We start from the raw sequence: 20,161 nt of genomic DNA, 5'->3' as shown, positions 1-20,161 counted from the left end.
TCTCCCTCTGTATTTCTGCTTTTGGTGGCACTGTCTGCTTGGCATTTGTCCCAGTGCTGCCTGGCAGGATGACCTGGGAAGAGGGCAGAGGACTGGGGCACAGGAGAGCTGTGTTCTTCTGTGTAGCTCTACAAGTGGTGGGCTGTGGTATCTCATCTGCCTCTCCAAACTGGTATCGGTTGCTTCTGTTTGATCAATGAGTAATTTTGGGGAAGAAATTTTTTCTTGTCTAATGTTTTTATGAGATGAGGCAGAAAACAAAAGACCTGAATATCTACCGCAAAACTGCTATAATGCAAATAATAGATAATTGCTTGCAGTTAATCAATTTTCTCTTTTGTTTTGTTTTTCACACAGAGCAATGAGGCAAGAGAGAAGTTTTTAAAAACAGAAAAATGTGATTGCATAAACATCGTTGTTGGCAGGAGGACCCAGTGAATTCAGGTAATAATGTGACACCACTTTTTATTATGCTTTAAAAACTGGCTGGATTTCAGGCTGCCAGTGGCCCTTTGTTCAGGGGCTGAGGAGTAGAGGAAGGTGACAAGGTATAACAAAACTCAGTAGCTGGCTGTTAATTCATTCAGACCAGATGAGAGGGTGTGGGTAATCCCACAGTGCTGGGGAGTGATGCTGGGGCTGCAGTAGCTTCCTGCTTTATGTCAGGCTGTTGTATCTGAGACTGGGTTTTGTTGGGGGTTTTTTACGGGCTTTTTTTTAACCCTAGGAGATTCTCTCCTTCGACCTCTTACAGCTTTGTCGATGTAGGTGGGGAAGCTCCATGCCTGTTTCATGGAAGAAGGTCAAATGATCAGCAGTCCCTTTAGACTGCAGAACCCTGAATCTGCAAATATTTCCCTTGAATTCCCCCTTTAAAAGGATTTCTGGATCAGAGCAGATCATTATCTGCTGAAAGACCCACACCTAGACCTTTACTGCTTTAGAGAATGACTGCTGGTTGTTTTCTGTGTGTGAAGACAATTTCTCATTGCATGGCTGTAGGAAACCTAATGTGTGATATTTAAGCATACTAATGTTTGCAGCATATTATCTTGAAGTAATGGACTTTAACATATTTAGATCCCCTTTTGTAGGAAAAGTAAATTCCTAGCTAAAATGCATCTCTTATGGTTTAAATAATTTTAATTATTTCCCTCACTGAAGGGGAGTGCAGAATGAAGGCAGGGGGAGTTTACAGTGCTAATTGCACTCCACATTTGTAATTGGGAGCAGATCCTATCCTCAATCTTCTTAGGCAATCCTAGTGAAGTCATCAGGCTTTTCACAAGCATATGGTTTTCCCCACGCCTGTTTGATTCTGGGATAAGGGCCTACGGTGTGCTTTTTCTTTCACTGATTTCTCATACGGAGGAAGTTTGAAAAATATGCATCATCTTTTCCAATGTAGGTCTCTAGCAACAGTTAAAGAAGGTGTTGAGGAAGTTCTGCAGTATTTTATTGAGATAGCAAAGCTTATTGCTTTAGACTGAGCTCTTTCTAACTGGCAAGTGCATTTTCTTCATTAGGTGCAAGGTGAGGAAAAAAGCAGTTGTGGCTTTGCATTGCTACAGTCATGACCAAGAAGGACGTTTAAAAAGGATACGAATGGGTGTGGATTTGATATTTCCTAAAGCCAGCTTTTTTTAGTATTAAATTGCATACTTCAGGAAGCTAGTTGCTGTATCAACATTGGTATAATGACACATTATTTAAAAAAATCAATATCCAGTCATAGAAACAAGTCCTGGTATAAGCAGTTGGGTGCTTACAGCTGTGATTTGTATGTATTTGCAAATGTAATGGGCTTTTTTCTTTCTTTCCCTTGTAGCACTGGTAACTTGGGTAAACACAGTATGTGTGACTCATTGCAGAACATAAACTTACTTTAAAGGAGCAAGTGTTGGATTTGCTGAATATCCTATTGCTTGCATCCCTGAATACTTTCTTGCAGTAGGTCATGATTAATCTTAAATTGGCCAACCTGAGGGGAAAATTACTCCTGATGTCCCATAGGTACTTCAGAAACAAATGGAATGATGGAAGTGCTTTAAAAACATAAATAGTAGTTAGAATTCATAAAGTCGGAAAGCAAACATATGGTACAAGGCCTTCTAAAATATAACACTTGAAAGCTTTTTTTATCATTTCAGAAAGAGCTTTTTTAGTTATCACAGGAAAAGTAAATATTTTCATTCCTTTTTCTTCAGCACACTCTTATTCCATTTATCTTTCTGTTTTTCCTTTTGTACTTCTTTTTTGTCCCCCCAGAGTGTTCTTATTTTGGTGGGATGGGTGACCAACACCTGATGTCCACAGAATGCCCTGCAGGAGAGCAGGAGATAAAACTGCTATTGGTCCTCCTGTTGTTAGGTACATTCTTGAAGTCCTTTTGCAGTGTCGGCACAGAGTTGATGTAATCCAAACTGAACACTCGCTGTGCGCATGTGTGCGTGAGCGAGACGTGATGGACACTGCAGCGGCTCCTGGGCCACTGGAGAACACACTTATGTTGTTTAATGTGATACATTGGTGATGGGGGATGCAGTCCCTCTGAGTGTGTGTGTACACACACATGTGTAGGCATGTGAGCTCACAGAGGGCAGCATGAGACAGCTCTTCTGCTGCACCTTTGGTGGGGTGGTTGTGGTCTCCACTGCTTCGAGCCATTAGTGGGACAGGGAGGTGAAGTTGCTGCTGGAAAGGGGTGGAAGGAGGAAGATGGGGAGCAGAGGAGTGGGGAGCCGAATGGGGACCAGGGGCCAGGGAGGAAGACACAGTTCCACAGGGAAATACTCTGTGCTTTGCAGTTGCTTGTGTGGATAGAAACCAGATGGTGCGCTGGAACACCCGCTCGCTTGGGCGGCGGCGGAGCCAAACATATGGTTAATGGTTAGGAGAAAGAGCTTTTCGAGCCAGGGCTTTGCTGACTGCCTCGCATTACAGATTGTTGCAGTGTGTCATTACATTGCCAAACTAAGTGCTTAATACCCGCTGCGGGCGCTGGGCAGGCATTTGCAGGAAGGATGCAGAGGCTCCCTGGTCAGGGCGGGAGGCTGACATCACGTACGGCCCCCTGCCACACCCCCCCACACTCCCTTTCCCCTCTGCAAACCCCATAAATCTCCCCATTTACAAGCCCAAATCTACAGCAGGCAGTTTTCCTGCTCTGAGTGTCTTTAAGGCATTTATTTCCAACCAGCATATGGTTAGTTTTGCCTTTTTTTGTGCCTTTTTTTTTTTTGGTCCTCAAGCAGCCGAGTTCACTGAGGCTGCAGCACCACACTTACACGTCCGGCATCTGAAGTTCCTGCTCTGGGATCTTTGGGCGACACCAGACCCCATGTTATCTAAGGAACTGCTGAGCTCATTCATCTCCTTTTCACGGCCCGCTTCCTTTTATTTTTAGCCAAATCCGTCAGGCCTGACAGGCGGGTAATTTGAGCCAGAGAAAGGGCAAAGCTCCAGGTCCTTTCCACAAAGCAATTCTTCTCCTCCCTCCTGGGAAGGCTCCAAACTTGGCCTGCTCCAGGCAGATGGATTTGTTGAGTCATGTGAGATCATTTACACAAAAACACAGCGAGGCAGTGAAAAGGAAAAAAAAAAAAAAGGGGAAAGAAAAAAGAGAAAAAGGTGGGGGGGAAGGGGTGGGAGAGCATGCACTGCCGGGGCTGCTGTGAGCGTAGGAAATGTGCTGCGAGGCAGCTAGACAGAGGAATGCAGCAGATTCATTCTTGTATAAGGTAATGTCTCGTTTACAGTACAGGGTGGAGCCAGCACGGAGGAGAAATCTTTCGAAAACAGATTACTCATTTAAAACAAAAATTCTCCTTAAAATAAATAATAATAATAAAAAAGAAATAATAAAACACCCAAAACAACAACCCGAGCAGCAAGCGAGCAGCGCACATGGGCGCGCAACAAAGGCGGCGTTGTTGACAGCACCGGATTACAGTAGCGGTAAACTCCGGGCTGGGAGGTTGCTGGAAAATGTTTGCTCCGTGATGCAACTGGAGTTTGCTTTGTCTGGCCGCCAGTGCAGGGGAGACTGCGAGCCCAGCAGCAGCAGGGCACGCTTTGCTCCATCCAGGGATGGTTTCAGACAGTGGGGAGGGACGGAGCGAGCAGTTAAGGATCCTGAGCAGATAGGCTGGGGGGGCATCATTAACAGCAAAAATGAGGGGGGATATGCATGGAGGGGGTGGGAGAGAACCTCTTCTTTCTTTGGTTTTGAGCTTGTTGTGGCATCATCTTTGTTGCACCAAGGAGTAAATTGCATTTATTCACTTGAATATGAATTTTGTTTTCATTTGCAACCTAAGCTAACCCCAGCATGTTGGGTTTTGGTTTTTTAAGTGGGTGGTAAGAGAGAACATGAAACTTGGAGCTTTTCAGATCTTGTTACATCCTAGAGAATTAGGTTGGGTTAATTTATGCAGTGTTCTAACAAGATGCGTTCAAACCTTTAAATAGACTGTATTTAAGTATTGTTAATATAACTCCCAGTTACTCCAGTTTTCTTAGCAAGCCAGTATCTAAATGTTACTGTTTTGTCCCAGCGGTGATTAAAAATTAAGAATAGAAGTAGAAACTGGAACTGGAAATTGGTGGGAAACGTGTAATAAAACAAGTCCAATGCAAAGTATTTCCTAAAATTCTCAGCAACAGTTAAGGAGCTTGGGGGAGCATGTAAACAACGATTTGTATTTTAACATGATGTGTTCCCCTGCTGAGTAGTATCTTCTGCATTGCTGACTCCACAGCAATGTCTGTTGAGGTGCTTTCCTCTGGGGAGGGGAGGGTTTGTCTGGAGCTTGCCCCCCTCTAACTTGACCTTGTCTTTCCCTTTTTCTCCTCCTGCTGCTTTTTTACACTTTTGTCTGAAAGACAGCTGGCTTTCCCAGCCCGTTCGCTCTGCTGGGCTGAGCTGCTGAGCACAGCACGTTCAGCGTGGGGAGGGCCTTCCCTTCTGGGCTTGGAGTTTTCTCATTTGGTGGAAACCTTTTGTCTTGTTTGTCTCTTGATGAGGCCACCTCGTTACTTATGTACAAGGAGCACTTGGCAACATCCCAAGTCCCAGCTGGGGTTCTGCAGGGCACAAACCCCCAGTGGGGTCCCTGCGCATCAGCTGATGTCTGGTGTGAGGATCGGCAGAACTATGAAAATGAGGAGTACAACCAGGCTTGGGACCTAGATGGTGCAATAAGCTGTGGCTGTAGCAGAGCAGCCTTTAATGAGGAATGGCTGTAGATTGCTCAGAGGTCCTTGGAAAGGTTCTGGAGAAGGATAGCACTGTTATTTATTCTGTTTGCATAGTTACTGTAACTTTCTTTCCCTTTTTCCCCCAAAACCTAATCATCCTACATTTTCTGTTGCTGTGAGCAACATTTCCTGTTGTTACCCAGAGCTGCAATTCCAGTTAAATTCTCACTTTGTAAAGCTAATCTCTCAGCAGTGGGTGTGGGATTTCCAAAAGAAAAGGCATTTGTGAAGAGACAGTTTTTAAGATTTTTGTCTTAGTGGACAATTCTGCAAAACTCCTTTTTTAACTATTCACATTCATTATTGTTGAAAGCTCTATCTTCATCTCTATTTATGGCACTTAGAAGACTCGTAGGTCTTTCATTCCCCTACGGAGTGCCCCAGTCCTCAACGTCTCCTTTTTCCGCTTCAAAGATGCCACATGTGTTGCTTTTTGCATCTGTACGTCAGACAAGCAGCCCGACTAGGCAGGTTTCGGGAACTGTTTATGACCTGTCTATCGGGAAAATCAGCCTTACTCTTCCTTCCCCCTCTTTCACAGCCACTCAACTTCCTCTCCTTCTTCTTAAAGTGTGTTGATGCTATCAGCCCCCTAATTCTTTTATCTCACTTCTCCTATCGTTTCCATTCTTCTGTCTGTCTCATGATTAGACTAGAAATTTCTCTGCTGCTGCTGGCCTCTTCCCTCCTGGCACGTACTGTGGCGCTGCCTCCTTTGGGATCTGAGAAGGGATGAGTATGGAGTTCATATATGTTGGATCATGTCTTGTGGTTGGCATCAGTTTGCAAAAGTAGAGGACATTGTCTATGGCAATTTTTCTTTCAATTAGTTGCTTTAAACTACTAATTCTCTCCCTCCTAGGTTGGAGGATGAGCAGGATGTCCCCACCAAGGCTTGGGAAGGGAGGCACTGAGAACCTCCTGCTGAGGTTGCTCAACCCCCTTATGTTTTGACAAGGAGAGATGCTCTAGGAGAGAGGTAACCCTCTATGTTTGATGCCACATTATCCTTTCGATGGGACAGGATGGTGATTCTCTCCCTTGGAAAACTTAGGCAAACTTTATAGTACTCTGCAGTGATATCTAAGGTGAATGGCCCAAGCGTCCATTTATGTGACTTAGGAAATAACCTCAAAATAAATAAATCTCTAGCCTGACTTCCCCCTAACAGAAAATTATAGAAGTTATAGTGTAGTGGTGGCAAAGTTTCCTCTTTGTCGTGTGTTCATCCAGAGGGCATTTCAGGGGAGAGACAAGATTTATTCTAAACAGATCAATCTAAGTAAATTTTTCTCATCCAGCAATGAATGGATGCAGCCGTGAAGTGCAGGACTGTTTGTAATGTATTTGAAACCTAGCTGTTTTCTGGCTGCAGCCAAATCCCATTAACTGCGATTTCCCTGCTTCCCTTTTCCCCCTGTCGAGCCTTCTGGATAGTGGCTTTTCTTAGCGGCTTGTTTGTAGAATCTGCTATGAAATCTCCCAGTGGCTTCACTCTGCTCAAAGCAAGGGAAACTCTGGGAGCAGCTTATTACCTGCTTATCATCCAGTTTCCATTTCTGTTAGAAAGTCTCCATTGGCCATAGACCAAACAAGCTTAAATCTCTTTGCCTTCCATGTGGTCAAGCACAGTGCAGGTAAAAGTTCTTCCGGAGATTAAACTTTGCAGGTTTGTTAAGTGATACATCAATCTAGACAGCATTTGCATACAAAATTGCCTTCTTGAATTTCCTTGGAGCATCCTTAGGGAACCTAAAAGTTGTCTGAAAGTTGCTAGCGAGTATGCTCAAGCACCACCCTCTGACAGTGCCTTTGCAGTAGCAGGTTTTCAAGTCTGTTAAAAAATACAAAGTTGTTTTAAGGCTCTGTTCATTTCATTAGCTTTTCACTGATAGCTCCTGTAGCATTACTAGCTGCTAATGTGATCCTTTAGTTTATTGCCCTGATTTTGTTATAAATTAAATTGGTGTCAGTGAAAGTCACTTCTGATCAGATGCTGTAGAAATGTCTTTTTTTTAACCTCTTTGCAGCTTTTGTACAATTAATGGGAACATACTGTTGCTTCTTGATAAGTTCATTCATGTTTAATAGCTATTTCTGAGCCATATTTGACTTTTAAGTGGATGTATCACAGCTCTTGAAGCATTTTGGTGGCTAAATAGCGGGGATTAGACATTCCAATTGCTCTTGCCAATTGTTTTCCAGTGTTCATACTGAACTCTGTGTGTTACAAAAATATTTTTAGTTATAGCCTTGTCAGATTTGTTTAAGGAGAAGAAATGTCCTCATTTTTCAGAGAAGTTTATCTGGGAGTGAGTGGAATTATACTAATGTTTTTTTCTCACTTGATCAAATTTTAAGTGTCAAGATGAAAGGCCCACTCTTACTTGCAAAAATAAGACTTGCTTTTGCAGGAGTGGAGCAATTTATCTTCTGTATCTGCTTTACTAATTGCAGCCTGTAAAGACCCTAAAAAGTCCTGCTAGTCAACAATTACCTTACCACAACCAGGAAAAAATCAGATTTAAAATGCACTTAACTAATGCTCTGTTCCACATTTTAATACCTCTTGATTACTGTGGTCACAGCATAAATAAATACATTTGATTGCTTACTGGATCATGCAAGTGTTGGATACCTTCCTCCCTCATTACAATACTCCTTTTATCAAAGATAGCTGCTGTCATAAAGCCCCAAGCTGTTGATTAGGTAAAAGGGAATACCATACATGGGAAAATAAACCACGACCCACAAGGTAGCTTCTTACTAGAAAGTAATGAGATTTCTATTACAAAATTCAGCTTGTTGTTTTCTATTTGAATACTTTTCAAAATTAGTAATAAAATGCTGAAAAATAAACTTGTTGTACATTCTGGGAGAATGGCATGGGATAATTCTGGGAGAATTAACATGGGATATCTGTCTATTTGGTTTTGTGTTGATTGCTAATTGGTTTCCACATACTAGTACCGTGAATGGGTTTTAAGCCCCTGTGGTGGGCTTGGGCTAGTCTGGACCAGCTCAGACTCGTTACTGCCCTTCTCCATGCTGTTCACTATGGTTAATGGTGTCCAGAAGGATGGCAGAACCCAGATAGTTATGATTAAAGAATTCTTCTCCTGGGATGCCCTGCTTGGACACAAGCATCGGCGAAGCCCTTTTTGCAGCGGTGATGTTGTAGGCAGCGGGACTGCGTGGGGAGGACGCGTGGGTAGCACTGCGCTGCTGAGGGTACGGGTGGCACAGCCAGACCTGCTCAGATGGCATTGTGAGAGCGAGAGGTTAAAAGGACAAGGGTAAACCACGGTCTGAAACAGACTCTTGCGTGGGGCAGGTCTGTTCTTGGGTGACACTCATTTGGTTGTGCAGCTCAAGTGCAGCAGGAGATTCGCCCTGCCCACAGGCTGACAATCACATGCTCAATGGGAAGTTACTTTTCTGCTGGGTTTTGCCCCCTGTGAGTGTTGTCATTGGACATAACAGAAAATTAGGGGCAGAGGTTTGTGGGGTATCATAGCCTGTTCACTGTTTAAAATAAATCTTCTGTGATTAATTCTCCATGGGGCAAAGGGAGAGAGGGGTTTGCACTCTAAACTCTGGAGAATTTTTAGTATTTAATGCTAATTTTAACCCTGAAGCATTAGTGAATTAAGTAGAGCTCCAAGTGCTGCAGTTAGCCTTCAACAGGAAACACTGGATAGCATTGCTGAAGGAGTGATGATAGCAGGGAGTTCCCATATGCATGCAGCAGCATTTCTACAAGAATGAAAGGTTGGTATTTCCAAACACAAGTGGAAATGCACGTGAGTTGGTGACACATATTTTGGTTTTCAGTACAGTAGGTGGCAGGAGAGACAAAGTGACAGCTTGGCTGGGGTGGCTGCTTTTCCCCCTGCCATAGTAACAAACAATGGTCTACGCCCAGTACTGTGGAATAAATGTGACATTGTATTGCCAGGTGCTTTTGTGAGGTCTGTCCTCTGCTGTGATCAACACAATGCCATAACAAGATGGGAACATTGGATACACATATTGCAATGTCCCCATGTTAAATGCCATAATGTGTACTTGTCGTGTTTTTGTACAGTGTCTTCTGGTACATGTCAGGGACTACAGGTTTTGTGGCAGCCTACGCCAGTCCCAGTTACAGCCACTCATTGTCTTTCTCTTCCTACCTTGTCCAGGACTTGCCCCGATCCCTCTTGTGCCAGTGTTGGTGCTTATGAAGCTGACCATAATCTGCTTGATGGGGTAAAGCCATTCAACAGCAAACTAAGCTAAAGACAGGGTTGGACTTTGTACAGCTCAGCAGAAGCATCTCATCTCATGGTTGTGAAAACAGTGTTGAGGTAAAGAAGTAAGTGATAGGAAAAGAGACTAACAAATTCAGGCAATGGAGTGCACCTTTGATCACCCCTATCAAACAGGATGGATGACAGTGAAGTAGACACCAGCAACTTTGCTAAGCCAACAGCTGATAGACTTCACAGCTTCTGATCTCCAGTTGTATAAAACAGCCTTAAAAGCCTGAAAAACTTTTTAAGTATGTAAGAGTCTTTTCTAATGGAGATGCAAACTGAAGTGAAATTAGTGGCATTTTCCCTTTGTCTCTTAGACATATGTCTCCTTTTTCAGGTGAAAGGGATATTCCTCATCCCACTTCAGTGAAGGCGAACAGATTGTTTCCTTTCTTATTTATGGGAGGTTTTGTCTCCCAGTGCCCCCAAGGACAAAATCTGCTCTGGTGTGTGTGTAATTTAAGCAATGTCAATGAGATTGTAAAACAGAGAAGGTGATTTGGCTCTGGGTTTGTAACTGGAGAAAGGAAGAGCTTTTGTCCATTGATTTATAGGGAAATTAGTGCATGGCGAAAATATGCCCACCTGTTTGCCATGGTTTTTTTCCTGAGGATTGTTCCCTGAAGGACTTCTGGTCCTGGTGGAAACAACTTCATTGTGCAGCCCTGCCTTAGCGCCAAGAAGAGGAGATAGTATATGACTCATATTGTCAGAAGAATCTTTAGTATACATACAAGCTTCCAGTGATGACTTTAGTCCTCCCTTTATCTGTATTTGGACGTAAAATTTGAATTCTGGCATATCAAAACATGCATGTATGATGGCCTAAATTTTGCATCTTCATAAGATGTCAAGCCCTTTTGCTTGGCTCCATTACTTATATTCTGTTTCTGTGACCACTGGTTTTGTAAGATTGTTGTCAGTGTTTTTTCAATAAGTTAATGCCATTTTTTTCATTGAAGGTTGACTGAACATTGAACTGGCTGAAGTTGTAAAACTGTTAGTGTAATGTAGTAGCAAGAACAAGACATTTTTGTCTTTGCTGGAGATCCTGACTGCCCCATGGATAGAACCTGAGCACTTCATACTGATGAAAAATGAAGGCAGGAACACAGTGATTTATTGAAGGTCATGGAGGAAACCTGAAAGGTTGAGACCTAAGTCTCTTCTACACCACCCCAGGAAGCTGAATCCTGTGATTTCTAGAAGGGTGAAGTTTACTTCCTCTTCCCCTGCGAACGTGAAACTCTTCCCATTAGAAAAATATTTGTTCTTGTCACGGCAGGTACAGACACACATTACAAATTTAGAACCAAGTTTGACTCATTGCCACAAAACCAAGCACATTTAGAGAATAGCTAGCTATAGCTGTATTGTGCAAAATGAACGGGGGAAATGGTCTGAGTGGCATAAAAATCAGTTAGTAACTGCTCTGTTGTGGCTTTACCCAACTCTCTGAGTTGTATCTGGACCAGAGGAGGGACCTGGGCATGCATTGGGTTTAGGCAGCTTTTGGACTGCTCCATCCCTTGCACCCAGGACAGGTTTTTTCTCATAGAAAAGCCATTTGTAAAGAATGGGACCTTGTTGGCCAAATTTTCCTTCAATAGGCTGGTATCTTGCAGATATTGGTATGCTGACAGAAACACTGTGGCTGCAAATAGTTAATTGGTTCTGTAACCAGGTTTAACTGTAGAGGGCTCTGCTTGGTGAAGAGGATCAGGAAGGAGTTCCTATTATTTTAAAGCACAAGCTGTTTGAGGCTAATTATGAAAAACATGCCAAGTTGAAATACTCATTCTTTTAAATGAATTTCCATAAGCAGCTCATAGACAGGTTTATGCTACACTGAAAGAAGTCTGACTGCACTTTAATGTTGATATCTGGATTGGTGATTAGGAAAAGATTGTTAAACAACTGGAGTTTAAATACCAGTACAGCTTCATTGTAATAATTTCCCCAAAGGCACATTGGTAATTCTGCTAAATAGAGAGTTTAATAGACTTCAATAATGTGTACTTGGGAGACCCTATACACAAAGGAATAATGCATAAAACATTCATTATTGTAAACTGCTACCTTTGCATGTAGAGAGGAATCTGTTGGAAGAAAACTGTTGTGTTGAGCGTGGCAACGTGTCAGAGGGTGTTAGCAGAGAGAAGTCATTGTCACCCCCTTACCTAATTCACCTGCTGTGGTTGAAGTTGCTTCATTTTACTCAATGGTGAATGAATTATTTGAAGTAGACATTAGTTTATTTTCTGAGAAGTCCTTTGAAAGCTGGTGGGCCATGGTGGCTCACAGGGCTTTGTTTTCTTTGTTATGCTGATTTAGTGTGAAGAGAAGAGGTACCTGGTAGGGAGCATAGCATAACCCCATTAAAAAATGACATTAAAATGTTGACATTAGAACAACACAAAGCAACTTTAGCAAGTGCCTCTAAGTGAGTTTAGTGTTGTATTTTGATTTCTTTTCACTGCACTGCTGCTGATCGCCCTGATGGAGAACAGGTGAGAAGGAAGGAGCAGATGCTTTTGGTAGTACAGTAAGGCATTTATCTCTTTTAATTAGGTAACATCATTAGTGCTGACAAAGTGCTGCAAATCCATACGTGTAATGGACTGCTGCTGTTTTTTAGTAGTGCACACAGGCTGTTGTACTTCTGAGCATTTGAATCTGCTGAATCACAGGTCAGGCTTTATCTCCTGTCTGATGCTGGGTTGCATTTTTGGTGGTTTATTTTTATTTTGTTCGTGTTGGTTTATTTCTTTGTTTTTAACCATTTTATTTCCTGTTCCCTCCCCCTGCCCCCTCCCCCCAGTCCACCTTTGCCTTTAATGTCTGGGAACTGAAGCACTCCAGGATATATATTGGGGCAGGCAGAAGTGTACCCATTTTCCAAGTATAGGAGTTGAATGAAATGCCATGTCTATTGCAGTGCAACTTCTCTATAACTGGGAAGAGGGAGGTTGGTCATAGGTCTTTGAGCCTGATTTCTTTTGTCTAAGATAGGTAGAGGTTTTGGGTTGGGTGTTGTTGGTTTTGGTTGGGTTTTTTTTTTTTTTTTTTGCTTTGCCCTCTGCCTGTTTCCTTTAGAGCAGTGGCATAATGTCAGCCACACTAATCGTGTCAGCTAGTGACAGTGACGTTCAGTAACAAAGAGCTGCAGCAAAAGGGAGAGAGGTGGCTGTGGCACTGGACAAGCAGCAGCAGCAGTTGGAGGGCAATCTGCAGGTTAGAGCACTCCTCTGTACAAAATCTGTCACTGTAAAAGTTGTGTGCACAGTTGTGTTCAAAGTGTCAAGGGAAGAAATGAGATGTATGTCAATGGTTATGTGTCCTTTAGGTCTCACTTTTCAGATGGTAAGCATTACAGCACACAACGATAATAGTATGAAAATAATAAAACTTCAAACAAATAAATCTAAATTTTAAAAAGCTGGGAGGTTTTAATAATGTGTCTGTCAATAATTGCTTAATAACCCCAGAACTCCCACCAAAACCTCCGCTACAAACAGGCAACATAACCTAGACGTTTGAGGTATGCTGTGTGTTTATCAAAGAGCCACAGAGTGTCACTTGGGCATCCATGCTGATTCCAGGAAGAGAGCGTGTCGGTAAAAAAGATTCATCTGAATAGATCACGCACACAAGAATAAAAAGTGGTTCCTCTTTCTTTATTTTAGCTGCATGCCCCTCCCATCCTGGGCTTCCCAACACCTGCTTGTGCTGAAAGAGCATAAACAGAATTGCAAGATTCCTCAGCATTAACTGTTTCCTGACAATCCCACCTAAACACTGCAAGGTTATGCCATTTTCCCTCTTCATTGTTTTTTCTTGCCCTCTGCCACACATTCAGTAAGTCTCTGCAGCATCCTCAGATGGACCTCCATGTTTTTTGTGCTCTGCCATGAACTGAAAATCAGTTGTGTTCACCAGAGTTGAAATGAATCCAGAGTTGGGGGTCTCTCATTGCCCACCCTGTTATGTTACTCTCACACCAAGTGGGGGGACATGACTGAGGGCCAGAAAATTCACAGCTAGCACATACTAGCCTGTACTGAAGTATTATCAAGTAGCCACACCTCTGAGTAGACGTTTGGGTCAGGACTACATAAAGCTCCATTAATACTTGTAACTTTTATTAAATGTATTTATTTAACGCTGGAGAGATCCAAGGGTATGCTTCAGTGATGCCCAGTCAGCATTCCCCACTGCTCAACTGAAAGCATCATTCTGCAAAGCAAGAATCTCACTGGTGGCTTATTGCTTCCTCATGCTCCTGACTGTCTGGAACTGGCAGAAAGTTATGGCCAACAGGTTAAAGAAAAGGTATTGTCTTGGGAAAGCTTTAGGGCTTTTAGAGCTTTTAGATCTTTTTTGGTTTTACACACACACTGACACCCCATTGCTTCTATAAATCATCATTTCTACTGCACATACCAAAGATTTTCTGTGCTGTCTTATTCCAACAGTGAAAGAGTTCAATTGCCTCTCTTCCAAGGTTGGGATTACAAAAACTTTACACCGTCTCACCCTCCTCTCTTGCTGCAGGCACTCCGGTCCAATAAATAAATACTTGGCCGAGTTTTACTACCCTTTACCCCTTTAACTAAAACCAAATGCCTTCTGCTTTGTTGAAGGCAAGTCATGCCTACTTCTGTTGCTCCAGCCAGCAGTTTCTCAACCAGCTTGGCCTCTCAGGGACTGATTAATTTTTTGTGACTCTGAAACAGTTACCAATCCTTTCTGTGATTGATGTATGAAAGGAAAGTAACATTGTCCAGGGTTCTTAGGGAGGGAAAATAGCTGGTCATACCTTTTCTCAAGACTACAGGTGATCCAACCTTGCTCTCATTTCTCTAACAAAACTAGGCTGAAAGTGCTGTGATGGAGGGCAAAGGGATAGAATGGAAGGATTTGACAAATAAGCAGGTGATATTATGACAGGCTTCTGTATTAAGGTTATCCAGTCCTTTTTTATTTCCTTTTTTGTGGCCAGTTTATTAAAAATATTTTAGCACTTGGCACTGCTTCTCAAGAGGAGAAAGTGCTGGTCTGCTTGTCAGTACTGTTTCAGGGCAGACTTAGAGGTGATGCAGCCCCAGGCTTGATGCTTATTTCTCATAGGAAATACAGGGCAAAGCCCTGATAGAGAAGGGCTGCTCGTCAGCAACTGCAGCACTGGTGGGCCAAACTGTGTTTGCCTGGCTTTCCTGGGTGGTCGACTGGCTTGTATGCAGCACATGGAAATAGATCTTTTGGAATGTGAAACCGTGCCTTCTGCATTTCTCCCACAAGTACTTTATAGTTTTGACTGGCATGTGCAAAGGAAATGGAGAATAATAGAAGAAAAAAATTATATAACACTTCAGCTGTGCTTCTTTTCCATACCAAGGTTTTGCCTTTAAAGTAAAAAGACCAGTCTTGTGTTGTTGCAGAAGTCTTTTTTGAAAGTTCAGTGAAGAGTTATTTTGGTAAATGAGTAAAGATTTCTTCCTCCTGAAACTTATCTCCAGTTTAGATAGTGGATGTGCTCAGAGAAATGGAATCTGATTTCTGATTCTGCAGAAATAGATTGTGAAGGGAGCTTGAGTGTTTGGAGATTTTCTTGTTTTTCTTTCCTTTTTAGTAAAAATGTTATAAATCAGTAAGTATCCAGACTTTTGTAAGTCTCACACATGACGAGGAGGATGCTCTCTCAGTGTGGCTGCCATTTACTAACTAGCTTAGTGGTCATGACTCTTGACATTTGGTGTAATGTAGAAGTAGCATGTCTTTTGGACAGGTCCTTGCCAGCAGGACTCCTTTCTCCCTCAGGTTCAGCTGAGGAGCATGGAAAAGACAGCCTGCAGAAGTTGTCCTTTCAGAGTCCCTGCAAGATCCAACTTTGGCCCAACTGTGCATCAGCCATTTAAGACTGAGGATCCTCTGTACTTCCAGAAAAGTTGCCTCCCTGTTAGAAACAAAAGGATCTTTGCCTTGGATGTGAGAGTTTAAAAACACACAAAAATGCAGAAGGGGCACTGCAGCAGTACATACGTTAGAGCAGTAGTGCTAGAGTGTGGGGGGTGAATGAGCATGTGTGAGTCAAATAGAAATGGTTGCTTTTCCCCCAGTTCTGCCTTCTGAGGTAGCTTCGTTCTCCAAGGACATGGTCCTGCTTTTGTGAGGAATGCCTGAGGGCTCAAGTCACTTAGCTTCTGAGCTTTGTAAATCTAGGTGTAAATGTTCTGTTGTTTGCAAGGAGCCTTGCAGTTCTCTGGTGGAAATATGTGTAAAAAGTATACATGTGAAAAGTACCTCTGCCTTTGCAGTGGCTTTCAGATTAAAGATCTGCTTTGTTGACTCAATGGCTTCTTAGCCTGCTTTGTCAGCACTGAACATGCACTGAGATGCTTCCAGCTTCCAGCTGGCTTACAGCTCTTGGTTTCATCTAGCAAGAGCAATCTGTAATCCAGGGGTGCACAGGTAAGTGAGCTCTTGAGAGGTTTGTGGAAAAGGAATGATGCAGTCAGCATGATACTTGGAGAAGGTGAATTTTCTGAATGAAGTTTCCCATTGTGTCACACTATTTTGTTTTGAAGATTGTGCCTTCCAGTTATCCTCTCAGCAGAACAAGGCAGTTCTCTTGGAGGGGCCCAGAAAGTGTACACTTAATTGCTTTACAAATGATGTGAAGTCTTGGAATGCAATCTAGCCATTGCTCATTAGCTAGCTGAACCTATTAAACCTGGACAGCAAGCAGGACTGAGTCGTCCGCCCTTGATTGCAGGCAGCTAACGGAGCTGTGGGAACAAGCTGTGACTGCAGAGTGGAATTGGCAGTAGACTCCCAGCAACCCTCCCTGTTTTGAACTTGCCCTACACTCCATTTAGACTTCTGGCTTTGAGACAGATGATTTCAGAGCAGTGAGGAGGGGGGAAGGCAGAGCATGTAAAGCATTGTCTTCCCATATATATTAGCTTTGATCAGAAGTTAAAAACTAATCAGAATTTGAATGGTACTGGTAATTTGACATTCAAACCTGCAGAAGCAGAGGGATTTGTCATCTGGCCATGATTGGCTTTGATTATTGACTGGTAGTCATGCAGATGGTTCCATTACACAACACTAAACAAAAAAAGAATTGCCCAAACAATGTGACTTGGCATCTCCTCGGTGGTTTTTAGCTCAGAGGGAATCAGCTGAACTTACAAAGCCCATATAGAGGAGATTTGGAACCCAAGAAGCACATCTTGTCTTGCAAAACAGCATGGTAGTGTTTTCTTGCGTCTTCACACCACTCTAGCAGCACAGGAGAAAACAAAAATCAATAATTGTTGAGATTTTGGGGTTTTTTTCTTTTTTCTTGTAGTAGCTTGAAATAAAATGAGGATAGTTGGGATTTGCCCAGGAAACTTGAAGTGTTTAACCTTCTAAACAGGAAAGTGTTTAACCTTTTAAACAGCTCCTCAACTGGAGATGGATACAGCCCTCGCTAAGTAATGTTTACCTCTAGAGCACTCTTGGCACTGTGCCGGAGCATTGTTTCAGATGAGCTTGTGCTGCTGTCTGAATCTCCAGGATCTCATCCTTCAGCGCTCACATGCCTCCCATCCAGTTGTACTTTGTGCCCAGCCTTATTTACCTTGTGGGTTTTGCCAAGATCACAGCTTGGTGGTGTGGCTTTGGGCCCAGTCAGACCATCTGTCAAGAAGAAGGGGAGGAGAAGGTAGTGGTTTTGACATGTTGCTTGAAGAAGCACATGTCCAAATGTGCTTTGAAATCTTTGTTCTACTTGCTTGTTCAATACTTTCAAGGTGCTGTGTATTGTGGAATATTTTTCTGTTGTGCTGCCTTACTTTCCCTGTTGTGGAGAGATCATTTCATTTCTAGTCTGGATTCGTACATTTTGTTTGTGCTGCTGGCAGATCCTATCAACACCCACTTTTCACTGATATTTAAACTTTAAAAGATAAAATAAAAATCTTTGGTGTCATGGAACACTGACTTGCTTGTAAAATAGTTCTATATACCAGAGATGCTATTTAAAAATATTGTAGGAGTTTAGTAATACATTAGCATTTTATGCATTTCACTCTGAGCAGTCCCAAAGTGCTTAAACTGTAGTGCGCACATGCAGCCCTGTGGAGATGCAGTTCTCAGGACAGGGGCTGTAAACCAGCCCCTGCATTTGCTGATGGAGGGATGGATGCAAACAGCTTCAAGCAAAGCAGCCAGAACAAACTGCCTTCTGGAGGAAAATGCCACGTCTAGGTGTATAACTCCCAGGATTTCAGCTCGGGATGCTGTCAGAGTTGCCCACCCTGGGACCACGATGCTGTGTGTGGACCAGGACCCCCGTAGCCTGAGTTGCTGTGGGTTTTGTCACAGCCTCAGGTGCAGGCCCCAACCAGCACTTGAGGCTGGATATTTAAGGAAGTGTCCTCCCAGGCTCTGTGTTAAGAACTTGTTGCCTTTCGCACTCTTCAGTGGACTAACAGGAGGTAACTCCTTTGTTTGTCAGCAGCCACGATGGAGCTCTGCAGCTGCAGGCCGGGCTGGGCGCGGTTGCCTTGTAGAGCCGTGCGCGGGGAGCAGCGTGCGGGCAGGCAGCTCCCAGTGTCCCTTGGTGGCTGAGGATTCCTGACGTGATGCCAAAGTGGTTGTGTCCCTGTGTGTGCAAAACACGTTTCTCTGCGTCATCCTAGGTATCCTTCAGCCTATTTTATGTTTGTGTCCCTTAGAAACCAATGTGTGAGTTGATCTCAGATTAGCTATTCTAGACATAGCTCAGCAGAGGGGAGATGTAGAGCTGTAGTGTGAGGACAGAAAAAAACATTTTCAGATTATTTTGAGACAGCAGTTACATCATTCTGGGAAATTCAGCCTTGCAGAAGCTAATAAAAGTAAAATTCAAGCTCTTATAAAGTTAAGCAGAACTAATACCACAGTGTGTTTTCTGGTTATCATTTCAAAACCTTTGTGGCATTTTCTCTGAATGTTCCCATATAGGCGCAGTTATTCGCCTGTGAGAATCTCAGGAGCAGCTGGGTGGGGGGGGGAACAGCAACCTCATTGGTGTGTAAGACAGCTCCATCTTCCAAAAAGAATTACATTGTGACCAGCTGTGATGTCCCAGTTCAGGGTTCAGTGAGTTGTCAGCAGCCACTGTCTGATGTTTCTAATCAAGCATCATAGCCTGTGCTCCTTTTTAATTCTTTAAAGAAAATTAAGCAAATAATTATTTCAGTTTTAAAATACATCGTGTCTAAAGACAAAAATAAAAAAGGAAAATACTCCCACTATTTTATTTTCATTTGGCATGACTGTTAGGCGGAAGGAACCTTTCAATATATTGAATTGGAAAGTAATTAATCTTGGGAGTGTGAGATGGGTTATAATCTTAATGTCATTCACTAATCCATGTAAATCCCTTTGATTTAACAGTGTTGTATGGATGAAAATGAGAAATGTTGCAGCTTATATTTTGGGATCTCCTTGCTTACAGTGTAAAAGCTTACAGAGCACATGGATGAAGGAGCCCTCCCTCTTGTACACTAGAACAACACTACCAAGTGCTGGCACAAGCCAGAGCATCACCTGCAGCTGTTGCTTTTTTCAGATGTAGCAAGTGAAGCACAAACCCTGTCATTTCTCTAGATTCAGCAGAATATGTTACGTGCAGTTTGCTAGTATGTTTATAGCAAACAAACTAAGAGGAGAAAATATTTCTAGGGGTTGTAAAACCTGCTTTAAAAGAAATGAGAGGCTTTAAAAGCTTATACAAATCTTGAAAGACACAAAAGGGCTGGACTGAACATTGCCATTTCAGTCAAATTTAGAACCTCCACCTACTTAAACAGGAACACGTTTAGGTCAGCATTTTGTGCTTGGCAAAGTCATCTCCCTAATCTCCTTTGGAGCATTTCTGACTGTGATTTAGGTGTAGGGGGGAGGGAAGTGCTTCCAGGCTGAGACTTGTAGCTAAATTGTCATACCAAGATAATCTGTTGATTACCACTGAAGTGGTGTAGATTGATAGGCACTGAATTCTGAAATCTGCTATTCACTGTGTGCGTGTGCACAGTTATCCATTTGGAAACATTCAACCAAGGTATCCACAACCTTGTGAGTTTTAAACCATTATGCCAAGCCACAGCAGCAAATTCTAGTTGCCTGGATTGATCTTGCTTTGTTTGTGTGTTTCAGCAAGATTCAGAGAGGTTGTGTCAGTTGATCTATATGCAGTTTCTTGCATTTGTCAAGTAAGTGGAGCAGAAATATGGTTTCCTCCTTTCTCCACCCATTCTTACATTTAATGAAATGGGAAATGTTGAAGCTACTGGAAACCTTGATGTGACATTTCTAAATGCAGTGATGCTGTCTCTTAAATTTGGGTCCTGTAAGCAAATTACAAACATCAGCAGCTCCTGTACAGCTGATCTTCAGTCCTGTTGTTTTATGAAGTTGATTAGGAATAAGTGATCAGACTAATATATATTTTAAAACAGGTGATGAAAAGTGCTTTCCTGGGAGATGATATTAGCGGTAAATGTGTTGGTAAATCCCTCCATTATTATAAAGGATCCTGATTTTGAGTCTGCTGACAGAGGAGTTGG

General features: G+C 42.7%; 1 protein-coding gene across 3 annotated transcripts in view; it reads left to right on the top strand.

Annotated features, from left to right (window-relative positions):
- Positions 1–336: 336 nt before the first annotated feature.
- Positions 337–20,161, top strand: part of BACH2 (BTB domain and CNC homolog 2) — a 140,426-nt gene continuing 120,601 nt past the window's right edge. For 2 of the 3 annotated variants that reach the window (XM_031057616.1, XM_005421699.2), the window contains exon 1: positions 337–444. The gene's annotated coding sequence lies outside the window, so the exon portion shown is untranslated. Of the gene's footprint in view, positions 445–3,873; positions 3,958–20,161 lie in introns of those variants that run through there. The other variant, XM_031057615.1, reaches the window with a different exon arrangement.

Source organism: Geospiza fortis, unplaced genomic scaffold (assembly GCF_000277835.1).
Source record: "Geospiza fortis unplaced genomic scaffold, GeoFor_1.0 scaffold264, whole genome shotgun sequence".
NCBI lineage: Eukaryota > Metazoa > Chordata > Aves > Passeriformes > Thraupidae > Geospiza > Geospiza fortis.
Note: the sequence above shows the minus strand (reverse complement) of the source record. Positions and strands in the feature narration are given on the sequence as shown.